Below are 16728 nucleotides of genomic sequence, written 5' to 3'. Positions count from 1 at the left end.
AACACGAGAGTTGTTTGTCTCTAGTAGTTGTGACCATGTTCCTGGAGGTATGTAGGGAGAATATATCCTAAGAAAGACTACTAAATTGTTAACCCTTTTAATTATGTTTGGGGCACCCTGCATTGCAGAACCAGCTGAGTTGACATTATTGAAAACCTTGTCAGCGGCCATTCAGTGGCTCTTTGAGCCAAGGAAGCTCTCGGGAAAGTTTGCTCATTTCTTTATTCAGGTTGTTTGTCCATCCTTGTAATTTCAGGTCTTTTGAAGAATCCAACAGCTGTTAATACTAACAAACAATAGCTTTTCAATTCCAGGCTATCCTTCATCACATAATAGGTAAGATGGAGGATAGTGGGGACTCAACCAGCTATATTTTTTCATCCTTTCCAGAGTATAATTTTGAGGAAGCTCAGGAACATTCGACATATGAAAGCAGGAAGATATATTCAGTTTTCAGATGAATATCCTAAATATTAGACATTAGTTAAACTGTGTTGGGAAACACATTAAAACTTAAAGATCTAGAGGACACGATCTTATTTTGTTTTATTTTACTGCATATTTGTATTTGAATTTAAATAGAAATCCCTTATGTTAACTTAAAACAGGTTTTCAAACATTCTAAGCTTACTATTAAATTTTGTAGCTCAAGGAAAGGAATTTGCATTACTTAGTAGGTAACTGCTTATATTCTCACTGAATTGAGAGAGAACCCCACCCCCACCAACTTACTTCGGTAAAGCCACACATTGATATTTGTGCCTGGGATGGATTGCGGTTCATGTGGCTGGGCTATGATGAAATGGTTCATTTCGGACACAGAACCCAGCAGCATTCCATGGAAAGACAAACCCTTGTTGTTCCAATGTGTGAATCAAACAGAAGGTCCGGTTCCTTCAAGCCGCCTTCCAAAGAAATAGTGCCTGAGGTGGAGAAGCAGGTTTTATTTACCTACTGTTAACATTCTGCTCAGCAACCCAGCCAAACAGAATCCAGCATAACCACCCAAAGAAGAACAAAGTGGGGAAGAGAAAGCCCTGAGAAAAGAAAACCCATATCCTTTTTTCATACTAGCCTCTCTCTTTCTGCCTTCATCCGTTTACCCCACTGTCTCATCTCTCAGTCCCTCGTGAACTCTACAGAACAGTTAACTACAGGAATATCAGGTAAATAGTCAGTGGTCCCTGGATTTGCCAGTCTCCACCCAGGCAAAAAGGAATGGCTCAGGTATCTCCTGCTGCCCCCAAAACTGAAGACAGCTATTCAGTTTGCTCATGATTTAGGGTCAGCACTTAGGCCTGGGGTCAGCACTTCAGGCTGGGGTCAGCTGGGTAGTTCTTCTGTAGGTATCAGCTGGGTCATGCATGAAACTGTGGTCATCTAGTAACCCCACTGGGGCTGGAGGCTCTGAGATGGCCTGTCTCTCATTTGCGGCACTTAGTGCTGGCTGTAGCTCATAGCTCATATATCTCCAGAAAGATAGCCTGAGCCTGGTACTAGTATGCTGAGAGACAAACCCCAGTGCACAAGGGCTTTTCAAGCCTCTGCTTGTATGGTATGTTCTGATGTCCTTTTGGCCAAAGTTAGTCAAATAGCCAAGCCCCGTCAATATGGGAGTGGACTGCACAAGGGCATGGATGCAGGAAGGCATAACCTACTCCAGTAAGCAAGGGTAAATGGCGGAGGGTCGGGGGGGAGGTTGTTTTAGCTGACTTAGGTAGCATGGGTAAAGGAACAAGGGAAATGGGCTCTACGACTTGGGGATGCTGCCTCTGACTTGGCTTCAGAAAATACAAGGCTAAATGATGCAGATAATTTTTCCACACACAGTGAGGTCCTCAGCCCCGCTGTTGAAAACTAGCTTGCTCAAAACAAATTGGGTCTTTTCAAAGCATTCACATCTCTAAGCTGATCTAAGGACAAAGTGAGTCCAGGTTCTATTTTCCTTGATTACTGCTTTCTAATGATCTTAGTTATCAGGTATTTCCAGAAGTACCTGTTCTACACAGTAAACAACAAACAAGCAAGCAAGTATGCACGTGCACACACACACACCTTTCTTTTTTTCCTTAAGTGAAGTCATGAGTGAGCTTGCTGTGAACAGAAAGACATAAATGTTTTTGGAGTCAATAATTTAGAAAGCATACAGTGGCATCAGTGACCTGCTCCTGGAACCTCCTTTACCTTGGTATACCCACTAGCTCGAACAGCCCTGCTACGTCATGGACATTCTGAAATATACTTGATTTTCAGAGATCTGTCCAATGAACCATCTGTAAGATCAGAGAATCACAAAGTTGGAAAGAATCTCAGCAGTTTCCCTTTTGCTAGTCAACTTGTGGTCTCAATTATTCAAGACAGATGGACCATCATCCTATTTTATACTGATGTTTGCCTCATGCCAAATTCCTCTCCCCTGCACACTTCCCTTTTTTTATTATTATATAAAAGAAATTGTAATCTCTGCCTCACTTGATCCCTTTATAAACCTACATAAGATAAATGGACCTTGGAAGTGTTTCAGGATTTGACTAAATCCATACAGGTCTCAGTCTTGAGAGAGAGCAAGAGAGCAAAAGCAAGAGAGCGAGCGAGCTATCCATTCATACGCAACATACGTTTCATGATCAAGTTAGTCATTTAATTTAAGATGCATGCACCTCTTCTAAAAATGTTCTCATATATATAATATTATCAGCAACAAGTAACATTGATTGAGTGCTTACTGTATCAGGCAATATGCTGAGCATCTTGGAATGTCAGCATAGAGACCCTGAATCAAGCTGGGTTCATGTTGAGTCAGCACACCCACAGATGAGAGGAGATATTCAAAGAGAAATCAGAGCCAATATAGAGTCCTTAGGGACCAGGAAAATGCCAGTCCTATCATTTCAGGGCAAAACGGAAAGCTGTGGAGCATGAAGGAGATTTGCAATCCTGCTTATACTTATGGAGGTTTTTCTCAAGAAAAAAAAAATATCTGGACATACAGAATTTTGCACACACAATTCCAGGGGTGTTCACAGGGATTCTGCCACCTAATAATGGGGACCGTGGATTCCTGTATTAAGAAATAGAGAGAGAGAAAAAAAAGAAAGCCTGATTCTTACTCGGAGTCTTCTCTGTCGCAGACATTTAACATACGTATCAACCCACCTTCAGATTGGCCTTGAAAGACAGGGCTGTGGTCCCCATTTGGCAGGTTGGGAAACTAAGATCCCAAAGAAGTTAAACGTCTCCAGAGATCACACTGCTAGCAAATACTAGGCAGGGATTCAAAACTGCATCTTCCTGTCTTCCCTGGCTTAGCATTTGAGTTGACCTCAAGAGATAAAGTAGAGATTGAAACCCAACAGGGAAAGGCATTTTGATAAGAGGCCATTTATATTAGAAGCTACCTAAATATCTCACAAGAGTTACCCTTAAAGATATTACGATTCACCTACACAGTGGTATATTGTGTAGCATTAAAGTCCTACTTTCCGGGGCACCTGGGTGGCTCAGCTGTTAAGTGTCTGCCTTCGGCTCAGGTCATTATCCCAGGGTCCTGGGATCGAGCCCTGCATCGGGCTCCCTGCTCTGTGGAAAGCCTTGCTTCTCCTTCTCCCACTCCCCCTGCTTGTGTTCCCTCTCTTGCTGTGTCTCTCTCTGTCAAATAAATAAATAAAATCTTTAAGAAAGAAAAAAAAAGTCCTACTTTCCTGAAGTACTTAATGATACAAGGAAATGTTCACAATAGCAAGACCCACGGAAGCAGGATTTGAATGTATATATTTCATATAGTCCCCATATATGTAAATGTATGTGTGTGTATGTATATATATACACACATACATTGAGAAAACAGATGATGGAAAAAGAGGTGAGTTTTGTCTTTTTAATCATTCACCTTTGTACTGTAATGATCACTGATTATTTTTATAAACAGAAATTGTCAAATGTTTTAAAAGTTGAAGAATATATAGTATTTGGATGTCCAAACTGTCTTCTAAAGCACAGAATAAGGGAGGCAGAAAGGATAATCACTTTATTTATTTATTTATTTATTTATTTATTTGAGAAAGAGAGAGCATGAGAGGGAGAAGCAGGCTCCCTGATGAGCAGGGATCCCAATGCAGGGCTCCATACCAGGACTCTGGGTTCATGACCTGAGCCAAAGGCAGATGCTTAACTGACTGAGCCACCAGGTGCCCCATAATCACATTTTTTTAAAAAGATTTTATTTATTTATTTACTTGAGAGAGAGAGAGAGAGAAACAGCATGAGCGGGGAGAGGGTCAGAGGGAGAAGCAGGCTCCCCGCTGAGCCGGGAGCCCGACGTGGGACTCAATCATGACCTGAGCCGAAGGCAGTTGCTTAACCAACTGAGCCACCCAGGCGCCCTCCATAATCACATTTTAATGATGGAAAAATTAAGGCCCAGACAAGTGTGACCTAAACGCAAACAAAGGCTTACATAAAATTGGTGGCAATGTTGCATAGGATAGTCTCCCCCCGCCCCATTGGGATAGTCTTATTTTTCCTTTTTATGTGCTTTATGAAGTACAACCTTATCTGAAAAAAAAGTCCTCACTCTGAAGCAATGTTTTGAATCTCTGTCGTTACCATGTGTACATGAAAACCAAAGTAGAGCTCTCATTAGAAAGACAGATTGCCCAGGCCCCTGCAAACTCTGTCTTCTGTCCCTTAGCGCCTTGCACCAAGGGGACATCTAGTCTCACCCTATCCAGGATTTGAAACCAAGAGAACAGGGAATCCAGCTGCTATTGGAAGGCTATTTGCTGAAAGCTTTCGTTTCCTTGGACTCTCCTGCACGCATCTTCTGGAGTCTGAGCCAAATTAAAGCAGAACACCCCACTTCCTCAGCAGAACCCAAAGTCTCAAAGAGACTTTTGCTGGCAAAGGTTTAAAATGGATGGATGTCAGCCCCTGGGGAATATTCAAATATGTGTACATTTGTTTCCCTAATCGCCATAAATATTTACATTGTGCTTATCAGTAGATTACATTATATATTTATTTAGAACTATCATTTACAGTGCTCTCCCCTAATTGGGAAATGAAACAGCTGTTTGGCACTTAAGAGAACATGTCATGTCCCCTTTGACTGATCACTTAAAGAGGACAGGGATTATAAGTATTTACTTTAGGATTTCTAAAGTAGGCCTGACCAGTTGTAAGGCAGAATGAAAATGATTTCTCAGGGATCTTCTGCTATGCCAGATTATAGAGATATATGGGAAGAAACGATGAATGGAAGAGTAGTTCCTTGGAATTAAAGGGCATATGTCACCAATTTAAATGTGACTGGGCATTTGTGTCGTGGGTGTTCAATTCAAATTGTGTGATTCACTCAGTCACTACCCTTGCTGTTGAGTGTGTAATGGTACGCGAGTCCATGGAGTCACTCCTTGATTGGCTAACTAATTTGCCAGGGCGCAGCTCAGAGGAAAGCTCTTCAAAACTGATTGCTTATTCCAAAAGGAAAAAAAAAATACCTCTTTTAAGTTATATTTGCCAGTTATTTCAAATTATAAAAACAGAAAAAATAAAATGGCAAGTTTTTTAAATGACTAATTTGTGTTATATTGTGATCCTGCTTATAATGGAAAAGAAAGACTTAAAACCAAGTTTGTTTGTTTTCTTTTTAATTAAAATGGACGTAAAGCCAACATTTCTGCTTGTAGTTACTTACAGGAAATATAAAGTACATGGGGAATGTTGGCTTTTTCTGGCTTTGCCCACATAAAGTGTATTGTTTATATATGACAAAGCAACTATACTTTGGGGAAACAAACTTAAAGTGAGTTCACCCTTCGTGTAGCTATGTTAACAGAAGAGGAAACGGTTGTGTTTACTAATGCCATGTCTAGTTAACGGTGTGTGAAGTTTAATTTAAAAATCCCATACAAATAGTTTATTGCATACAAATGTGGTCAGTTAGAACAAATTTCTTAAAGCACAGCAGATTTAAATAGATTTGTATCAACATAGCTTTCCAGTCCACCATGATTATCGAATTATTTCACATTATCTTCAAGGGGAAATGGTTTTGTACCCAGTGGTAAACACAGTGTAGCACTCTACTTTGAAGGGTGGGGGTGGAGGGGTTGTGTGTGGAGTGCGGAAATAACTCACCACTTTACTTCATGGTATTAGACATTTTTGAATAATAGCCAAAGGGTTCTTGTCCGTTTCAGGAATTTACCAAGTACACACTTTCACTTTTCAGAAGTGGGCCTGGAATCAAACTCTTAATAAAAGGCGATAGAGAGTCTGTGTCAGAGACTTCAGAAATGGCTTGAGGGTTCTTTTTAGAATTTCCACATATTAGGAATGTTCAGTCGAGTCAATAAAACTAAACTTTGGAGCCAAGCAGTCATGGTGGGAAAATGACCACTTACAGATAGCCAACAGAAAAGACAAGCATGTTATATCTAACAGTGATCGAGAAATCAAGCATGGGGCGAGGCACAGCAGAGTGGTTACCAATGGGGAATCCAAGTCAGCAGCCCCAAATCAAAAGCCACTCAGGCTCTTTTTCTCACTTAGGCTGGGACCTGGGACAAATCATGCAACTTCTCTCAAAAGTCGTTTCTTTCTGCAATGAGTCTGATAGCACCATGTACCTCCACGAGTAGCACGTAAGGCAGCTGTAAATGTTACATTTATTCTGTAATTCTTTGCTTAATATTTGTCTCCTCTTTGAGACTTATGTTACTTTAAGTTGAGGTCTTTCTCATCCTTACATCCTTAGCATCAATCACATGCCTGGCACATAGCAGGTATCCAATGATGATTTGTTGATTAAGATCTTAGTACACTGGAAAATTATAGAGAGCAAATGACACAGTTCATGACGTGTGTTTAGCCCTGTGCCTGCTTAGAGTGAGTCTTCAATGCATGCAAGATACTGTTCTCATTGTTGTTATTATTATTTGCATTAGATCGGTGAACGTTTAATAAAATAATAAGTGCCAGGCTCTTCCAGGATAAAGCTCACTAGGTAACTCAAGTTGGAGGCACTAGGCAACTACATTTTATTACTTCAATTTGTAGTGGTCGGGCCTAAGGAAATCATCAATTTACAATATGAGATATATTTTTTCTAGAGGTCAAGACTTCCTGAAATCAAGGTACTTGGAACACAGAATTAATAGTCAGAAAGTTGCTTGAGAGCTCTGAATCAGAACAAAGGGCATTGTCTCTGTGGTCTTGTGTGATGTGTGATACCAACCAGAGACTTACCCTGATTCCACCATTCTGGTACATTTCTGGTGGTTGAAAAGTTAGTATCCAGCAAATACCCCAAACACAAGGTCGGTCTCTCTCTTTTTCTCTCTCTCTTCCTCTCTCTTTCTCTCTGTCTCTGCCTCTCTACCTACCCTCTGAGAATAAAAGATAAATGCTGACAGATCTGTCGTGTCTATGCCTAATATAATTCTGAAGCTGAAAGGGACCTTAGAGGACATCTCTTTCCCTAAACTTACACCGATATCAAAGATGACAGAAGCATCTCAAAGAAGTGGCTTGCCCAAAGACTGTGACAAAGCAAGGGCCTGACCCCAGTTTTCCAGCTTCTAGTCTTTCCTGTCACTAGTCAGCTCTACCTATGATTCCTTGTTGTGGTAGTCTGAAAAATGCCACCCCCCCCCCACCTTATTCATGTCCTAATCCCTGGTGTCTGCACATGTTGCCCTGTATGGAGAAAATGTTTTTTCCGGTGTGATTAAGTTCAGGATCTTGAGAGAGAGAGTTTATCTTGGGTCATCTGAGTGGATTCTAAATGCAATCACATATATCTTTATAAGAACTAGGCAAGGGGGAATCAGAAACACACTGAGGCAAAGGTGATGTGAAGACACAGCAGAGAGAGATTTGAAGATGCGGGCCTTGAAGACTGGAATGATGCCACCAGAAATCAGAGGATGCTGGCAGCCATCAGCCGGCAGCTAGAAGAAGCAACAAATGGGTTTTCCCCTCGATGTTCCGGAAGGAGCTCGGGCCTACCAACACCTTGATTTCGGCCCAGTGATATTGATTTCAGACTTTTGGCCTGCAGAACTGTAAGAGAATAAATCTCTGCTGTTTTAAGTTACCAGGTTTGAAGAAATTTGGTAAGCAGCCACAGGCAAGTAATACACCTATGAACCCAGAAGTCATATTTTCCTATTAGACAATTTGTAGGCAATATGATACAACAAAGGGGCAAAATATTTTATATGCAGACTGTTGTGGTAATTACATACAACTCTTGGTCCAAAATCACCTTTTATAACATAACAGGACTATAGTTGTATTTTACATATATTTAGGAGAGATTTTTCCTTAGTTTTCCCTATAGATGCCTTTAAAGACATGATGACTTATCTTATAAATAATACATACATAGTTTATCATCTGGTATGTTACTTTTTCAAAGAACTAATTTCATGATATTTTGTTGATTTTGTTAGCTTTAGTTTCAGAGGATGACTTTATTTTTAACTTTCTAACTTTATTTGAGGGAACTGCAACCCCCAGGCCCTCCCCATAGCAATAATGCCTCATCACTCTTCCCAAGAGTGGATTTATTCAGTGCATAATCTTGGCTTGGGTGTAATTGACTGGTACGTTTTGACCTTAAATAAAACACCTCTTTTTAAGCTTTATCTTGGAACTGTACAAGTCAGCATTGGAAAGGATACATTAGTATTAGTTAAAGATTAGTAGGCTATCCCTTCGTCTTCTGAGGATGTACAGTTATTTAAAGGAGAGAGCAGGATAAAAGGGTGTTTATTGGTAAGACTAGACGAATTTTAACTGAGAGTAGAATTTTTAATAGCCAACAGGTATTGGTCTAAAGGCTTCTGTGATCATTAATAGGTTAAATACTTCCAGGCATTGTTTCTAGTGACAGTTGGGTTTTTATTTCTGGAATTGTGTTGAATTGTGTGAATGTATTTATCAGAAATCCCAATATGGTAAATATAGGAAACCAAGTCACTGCAATTTATATAATCAATTCACTAATAAAAAATTAAATAGTATAACAAAGTTTATATGCCCATCTATCAGATATTTTATCAAAGGAACCAATAGAGAAAAATCTGGCATTCATCACCAAAGTGAGGAGAAAATTCTCCCAAGAAACAGGGAAGTAATAGAGGTCATTTCTTTTAAAGAACAGCAAGAGTCATCTGTTAGTTAAGTCAAAGGAAATTGCCGTTTAGTAGGTCAGAAAATGGTAGGATGATGGCAATTCCCTATGATTCAACTTAGTAGTTTGCTTAGAATTAACTGGCTTTGGATGATATTGGTGGTCTGATTCAAAGGTATGCCATGGACACTGACTCCTTATGGTCTATTTCCCTACTTCGTCCCTTTGAAACAATTTGCCTTTCAGCAGTCAAACAGAGTTGTTCTTATAGGATTTGGTGTCAATATCTAAAGAGAAGAGTGGAGTTTTGCAGCCTTCAAAATGGCTGACACTCTACATGGAACAACTTGAGACCCAAAAACCATCAAAAACCCATTAGAACAGGAAATGAATAGGATTTAGGTATTACATCTCCCATCCTCCCGTTCGATCCAGGGGGTAATGAATCTTGTGCTATTTCTTTTCTTTTCTTTTTTTTTAAGGTTTTATTTATTTATTTGACAGAGAGAGAGCTCACAAGCAGGGGCAAGGGGCAGAGGGAGAGGAAGAGAGAATCTCAAGCAAACTACTCACTGAGCATAGAGCCTGACACAGGGCTTGATCTCATGACCCTGAGATCATGGCCTGAGCCGAAATCAGGAGTCAGGAGCCCAGCTGACTGAGCCATCCACGCCCCCCAAAAGGTAGTTATTTTAAACATTAGCTACATTTAAACAAAATGCCTCCATTCAGCCTGGAGAGTTTTTCCCCTACTTATGGAGGTAAGAATTTATCTTAGTTGTTTTTTAGAAGGGCTCATATCAAATTAGAGTAATGATGTCATCAAGTTTTCCTTGATGTCGGGGCAAGTCAGGGTCCCAATAGGAAAACAATAATATAGTCACATTGGGTAATTTTAGGAGAGATTAATAAAAGGGTAATTAACAAAGGTGTGGGCAGGGTATAAAGATACCACAAGGGATTATGCCGTGGCATGGGGCTAGTGCTATAGATTGAATGTTTGTGTCCCCCCAAAATTCATGTGTTCAAAACCTAATGCTCAAAGTGATGATACTTTGAGGTGGGGCCTTTGGGAAGTGACTAAGTCATGAAAACCAAGGCTTTGTGAATGGGATTAGTGCCCTTCTTTTATGATGCTTGAGAGAGATTCCTTACCCTTTCCACCATGTAAGGACACAGCAAAAAGATGACCATCTATGAAGCAGGAAGCCCTCACCAAACACCAGATCTGCTGGTGCCTTGATCTCAGGCTTCCCAGTGTGCAGAACTCTGAGAAATAAATTTCATTTAGAAGCCACCCAGTCTCTGGTATGTAGTTATACCAGCCCTAATGGACAAAGACAGCTAGTACACGTCACAACACTGTTTATACTTCTAGGCCTGATGTAAGAGAGAGAAAGAGAATGGTAGATGGGTAGAGAAGCCTGTCCTAAAAGAACCATGACAACTCTATAGGAAGAGAATCTGGAGAATAAAAGCTCCAATCTAATCTATCCTTTCCTACCTCCTTGTCCTGTGGTCTATTTTGCTGAGCCCACCATTCACCAGAGGGCATGAGAGGCTCTTAATACACTCCTTGAAGGTCAGCCTCCTGAGATGCTGGGCAGACTAAGGAAAGGTAGAGAGTGGATCTGTGGGGGCAAAAATAATTTTTTTCAGTTCCCAGTATTTATGCACAGCCCAGTGAGAGCATTGCTACATGTGCACTGAAGCAAATCAATTTCATGTTCTTACAAGAAACAGTGTGAGTGTCTCTGTGGAGAATGGGAAGAGAGAGTAATTAGTATTTATTGTCTATTATATCCCAGATGCCATTTTGGGTAGTTTGTGTATGCCATCTCAGTTGCTTTTGTTTTTATTTTTTTCAGAAAGGCAATATGCTGTAGACCCATCATGATCCTACAGATAAAAATGCTAAAGCTAAACAACTTCAGTTACTTCTCCAGAGTCATACAGCTAGTAGGTGGATGAGGCAGGATTCAGACCAAGTCTGACTAAATTCACAGTCCCTGCTGATTTCATCCTTGCATGTAATATGTCCATGCTTGCCTATAATTTGAGACCTGAAGCCTTATACATGTGTATCTTCAGTAAATACATTTATACATTGATGCCAGTCCTCAAAGTTCAGAAATGTTGTATCTGTATTAACCTATGTGCTCTCAATACATACTGGTAATATCTTCCAAAATGTATCACCCCTTAAACATCTCACAGTGTCTTTACATATTGCTCTCTCTGCCTAGTATGTTCTCTCCAGAACTACCCTGTCACCCACCATTTTTACCAATCTGAATCTTCATACCTTTCTAGGCTCACCACAGATGTTATCTTTTCTGAAAAAAACCTACTCCTGAATTTCTCAGAATGAATGGCTTCTCACATTTGTTCTCCAAACACGTCATTTAGTACACCTATTACCATTACGTGTTAATGATAGTAACTTGTATGTGTTTCTCTGTCTTCCTTAGGCTATATAGGGGACATTTGTGGGGTTTGCCTTCATACAATCTATTCCTCCCTTCTTGAGGTGTCAGTGTCCTGAGTTTCCTTTAGGGAATGATCCCTCCCCCACTATCAATTCCTGTAGTTAGGTTGGAGCCCTCTCTATTCCAACTCCAGGAGTACCCTTGTGACCCAGCTTGGCCAATCAAAGTACCACCTCCTCTGGACTCAGTGATTGGCTTGGGAACAGGTCCATGACAGATCACAGCCAATCAAGGCTAATCCTTGGACTTTTGCTGGAATGAACAAGAGAAAGGAACTGGAGAGGGAGGAGAGATGGAGGAGTGGAAACTCCTTTTCTTTTCTTTTTTTTTTTTATTTTTATTGTTATGTTAATCACCATACATTACATCATTAGTTTTTGATGTAGTGTTCCATGATTCATTGTTTGTGCATAACACCCAGTGCTCCATGCAGAACGTGCCCTCTTTAATACCCATCACCAGGTTAACCCATCCTCCCACCTCCCCCCCCCTTTTTTTTAAGATTTGAATCAGACAGTATAAGATGTAGAGTCACAATGTAGAGAAGCCTGTGTTGTAGTGAAGTAGACCCAGAAGAAATTGGAGTAAAAATATTCAAAGAGGCCAAATCCTAATGACATTTGCTTCGGCTGTTTGGTTTAGCCAGTTCTACTCCAAGTTTTTCAAGTATGTAAGCTGACATACTTAAGTTTTCAGATCCTTGCAACCAAAAAGTCTCAACCATAACTACATAAAAGTGCATCTGACATGCAGGACAAATTGCTCAGAAAATATTCTTTGAATGAATTAAATGGAATCCTTGCAAGCTGATATTTGTCCATGTGTCAGAGATTTTTCAGCCCATCTGCTTAGACACTCCTGAGGATCTGTTGACAGTTTCTGGGGGGTGAGATGTTTGGAATACCGTTTCCTACTCTGTAGGAAAAATAAGATTAGGATATTCTTTTCTAGTGTCCGGGGTATTTTTCTTTATCCAAATTCATCTGTCCCCGGGCATTTTCCTACAATAATAGTAGACAGGTTTTAGAGATTCTGAACTGCTCACAATCATTCCCTTAGGTTAATGGACTGACAGAAGCCATGCTTGAGGATTTCACAGATAACTGAACCCGGGGTGGAAGCCTGAAGTGAGATGAGTCAATTTTCCCCAATCTGGAATTAGAGCTGAGAGATAGAGAATGGAATCAATTCAGTCATTTCATGTGCCTGGAGCTACAACACATGGCCTGGGGAGCTCTGGGTGGGCATCTTTTCCCCACCACGTGGGATGAGGAGCAGAGAAGATGAGTCTGCTGGGACAAAAGAAAATGAAACAGATGTGCAGCTACAAGCAGAGATGGAGAGTGTATACTCTGGTTCCTGCCATCCCTACAGCTCACTATTCTAGACTTTTCTCACTGTAGAATGAGCCCTCACCGTATTCCTGGTCACAGTTCCATTGCAGCACCTCTGCATCTTTGTACTAAATCCTCATTTTTTTTATGAAGCTAGCCCAACTTGATGTCTGGTGCAACCAACCATAAAAAGAAAAAGAAAAGAAAAAAAAAACATGCATTAGCCAAGAAAAAATCTTAAGATGAGGAAAACACATGAGGGAATACCCCGGTTGAGAGAAACAAAACAAAAATCATCCAGAGAGTTGCCAATTGTCATTCCAAAATCATTCAAGAGCTGTCCCTCAGCTCTGAGAAGAGAAAGAGAAAGCCTCTCAGTCAGCCAGCTGTGCAGAACTGAAATAGAATGGACCTACTCCACAGATTCACAAAGTTGCCGAAAGTGAATTCCTTCCTGCAGTCTTCAGCCTGCAGCTGAGCCACGAAATGTATTCCCAGCGAAAAACTCCTTCCGAAGTCCTATCCCATGACTTCGTCATGTTGTCTGCACACAAGAGCTAGAGCAACTTGCAAGCCAAGAGCTGTCATGTTTGCATCATAGTTGACATGTAGACAAATACTCAGATGGTCCATTAAGTCAATGCTCTGCACAAGAATGGGGCACATTTGGGGGTTTGACAGCCCTGCCCTGGCTTTATATGGCTGGAAACCCCCAGTTTGGCTCATGAAGAAGAAGCAGACATGAGAATTGTGTCAAAACACATTAGTATATTTTATTCGGCCATTGCATTCTCTTATTGGCATCTAATGAAGCTAAGGAGATTTTAGATTATGAAATCTGCATTTCTTGCTCATCTTTGTTTTGAAAATTCGTGTGGCATAATATGGATGAACAACATCTTACTTGAGCTTCTGGCCGATTCTCCCCAGCCCACAAGTGGATTGGCATCCTCATAAAAATAAAAATCTATCCCTGCTCCTTTTTTTTCTTATCTGTTTTCAAAGCACAGAAGCTATTAAAAGCAACAGAAAGCACGTCCCTTTCTATCCTCAAAAAAAAAAAAAAGTTAACCTTTCCCTTACTTTAATTGTAAGATGATTATCCACATTATTGGACATCCTTTGGAAATATCTGGATAAAAATACCGACAGCACATTAATGCAATCTGCAGATGATACTAAATTGGGAAATGCTGTTTTCATTATTAATGACAGTGGATCAGGCAGCCAGACTCAAGAACAGCATGGGTAAGAAGGGAAGGGTGCAGTCGAGAAAGTTACATTTGTGAGAAAGGCAAAAGGAGCTATGAAAAATTAAAATGAATTTAAAACCCAGATGCAGTATGAGTGGCGAACAGGTGAGTGTCGGAAATTCACTTTCCAAGCCAACGTGGACATGCATGGATGGCCAATTAGAGATCCCTGTATACAAGGGAGCGAGAGCTGAGCTAGTTCTAGTTCCACAAGCGGAGGCATTGTGTCTCAAAACAGATCATCTTTTCTTCCAAAACATTAATAAGACCGCGCCTGGCGTCGAGTGTCAAGTTCGGGAATAGAATGACGTTAAAACACACACACACACACATACACATGCACATACAACTTCTATGTAATTTTTCAGGCTTTTCTTTTTTCCCCAAGAAAGAAATACAGCCACCTTCATTTTCTTAGCAATACCCAACAATGTATCAGCCACTTTTCCTGACGGGGATCCTCATTGAGTGTATCTGAAAGAAACGTGGATGCCTAGTAGGCATCCCAAATTCAGGTACTCGAACCCAAGCTCTGTTCTTCTCACTGCTCCCACCAAAGCGGTCGCTTTCCCCAGTCTTCCATCTCTCGGTTCTTGGCATTCCACTCTTTCACGTACTCAGGCTTTGGAGTGATCCTGGACTCCCTTCTTTCTCTCAAACCACACATCCCATTCATTAGCAGATCCTGTTGGCTCTAACTTCAAAATGGATCTGGAATCTGCCCACGTGTTACCACCTCCACCGCAGCCATGTGGACTCACACTGCCGGAATCTCTTGTCACGTTTGTTGCAATAAATATCAGAGTGGGGGAGGGGGTGGTGCCTGGGTGGCTCAGATGGTTAAGCGTCGGACTCTTGGTTTAGGCTTAGGTCATGATCTCAGGGTTGTGAGATCAATCCCTGCTTCAGGCTCCACGCTGGGTGCAGAGTCTGCTGGAAATTCTCTCTCTACCTCTCCCTTTGCCCCTCCCCCCGTGCTCCCACATGCTCTCTCTAAATAAATAAATAAATTCTTTAAAGAAACCATCCTAGTTGGACTCTCTACTTCTCTTAACATGAAGGTCAGCCCCTGTCATTTCTCTTCTCAGAAGTCTCCAGTGGTTTCCCAAGTCGGTGTGCAGAGATTGACAAGGCCCTCTGTGATCTGCCACCCCTTACCACCATGACCCCATCTTCTACTCACTCTACTACTCACTCTGCTCACTCTACTCACTGCCTCACCCACTCAACTCCAGCCACATGGGCCTCCTTGCCATCCCCGTAACATGCCAGGAAGATTCCTGCTTTGTCTTTGTACCTGGATTCCCTGTGCCTGGAATTCTCTTACCCAGATATCCACGTGCTTCACTCCCTCAAGTCTTTATTCCAGAATCTGCAGTGAGGCCTTTCCCAGCTGCCCTGATGATACATGCAATCCACATTCACATCACATGTCCTTTCCCCTCTACCTGCTTTATCTTTTCTTCCTTGACCCTATCATCAGTGTCCATGCTCTGTATGTTTCTTATTTATTATTTGTCTCTCCCCTGATAGACACACACAGAATATACATTCCTTCCATTGTTTGCTTTGCTCTATTTTATTCCCACACCTAGAACAGTGCCACTCACACAGGAGGAGCTCCATAAATATTTGCTGGAAAACAGAATGCAACTTGATGCCTATTGGCATGTTCATGCTGCTTTCATAATCAACATACTTGATCAGAGTCAGTAAATTCTAAAAAAATATCTAAATTCAAATCAACTTCTAAGGCTGTAGCAGAGCTAGGTATGCTTTTCAAGTAACTTTGTCGACACAGTGCATGTGTCTTCCACTCGGAGGCTAAACAGCATTGTTTTCTAAGCTAGCACCATTTCTAGCTAGAATGCTGTAATATTGTATTTTTAATCGGTAGGGAATATATTTTCAGAAGCATGCAATAGCCAAGCTAGGGAGGCTTCTTTAAAAAAAATCTCAGAAATAAGGAAACTGATGCTCAGAAAATTGAATCTAGTGGAAAGAACAGTGACTCTGGAATCAGAAAAGAGCTAACTCAGTCAGTGTTCTCAAAACTTACCTGTATTAATTTGTTCAGCATTCACTACAACACCAGGAGGTAGGAATTATTGTTTTTATACCCAGTATATAGATGGGAAAAAGAAGGCAGAGAAAGTGGCAATCATTTGCCCAATGCTAGATAACTCTTGGGAGATGGTGTTTAGAATTTGAACCCAGGTCTCAGAGTCCATGTTCTTAAGTGCATATGCCCCAAATCCTCAAACTTTTTTTTATCTCAGGACCCCCTAACACTTCTAAAAAGTACTGAGGACCCAAAAGAGCTTTGTTTATGTGAATTATGCCTATCAATAGTTATTGCATTCAAAATGAAAAGTAAGACATTTAAAAAATACTTGCTCATTAACTCATTTAAAAATAACAATCCTACACTAACTATATGTTATCATAAATAACAGGTTTAGATAAATAATTATGTTTCCCCAAACAAAAAGCATTTGGCAAAAAGAGTAGCA

At 40.8% G+C, this 16728-nt stretch overlaps 2 long non-coding RNA genes across 2 annotated transcripts in view; one reads left to right on the top strand and one right to left on the bottom strand.

Moving 5' to 3' along the window:
- Positions 1 to 16728, bottom strand: part of LOC145716792 (uncharacterized) — a 412414-nt gene that overhangs the window by 12773 nt on the left and 382913 nt on the right. The window lies entirely within an intron of this gene.
- Positions 1 to 16728, top strand: part of LOC145716785 (uncharacterized) — a 57911-nt gene that overhangs the window by 26680 nt on the left and 14503 nt on the right. The gene's annotated exons all lie outside the window — the stretch shown is intronic.

The sequence above is a fragment of the Leptonychotes weddellii genome, chromosome 1, assembly GCF_054177405.1.
Source record: "Leptonychotes weddellii isolate Sample4059 chromosome 1, ASM5417740v2, whole genome shotgun sequence".
In the NCBI taxonomy this organism is placed as follows: Eukaryota; Metazoa; Chordata; class Mammalia; order Carnivora; family Phocidae; genus Leptonychotes; species Leptonychotes weddellii.
This window is presented reverse-complemented; position numbering and strand designations above follow the sequence as displayed.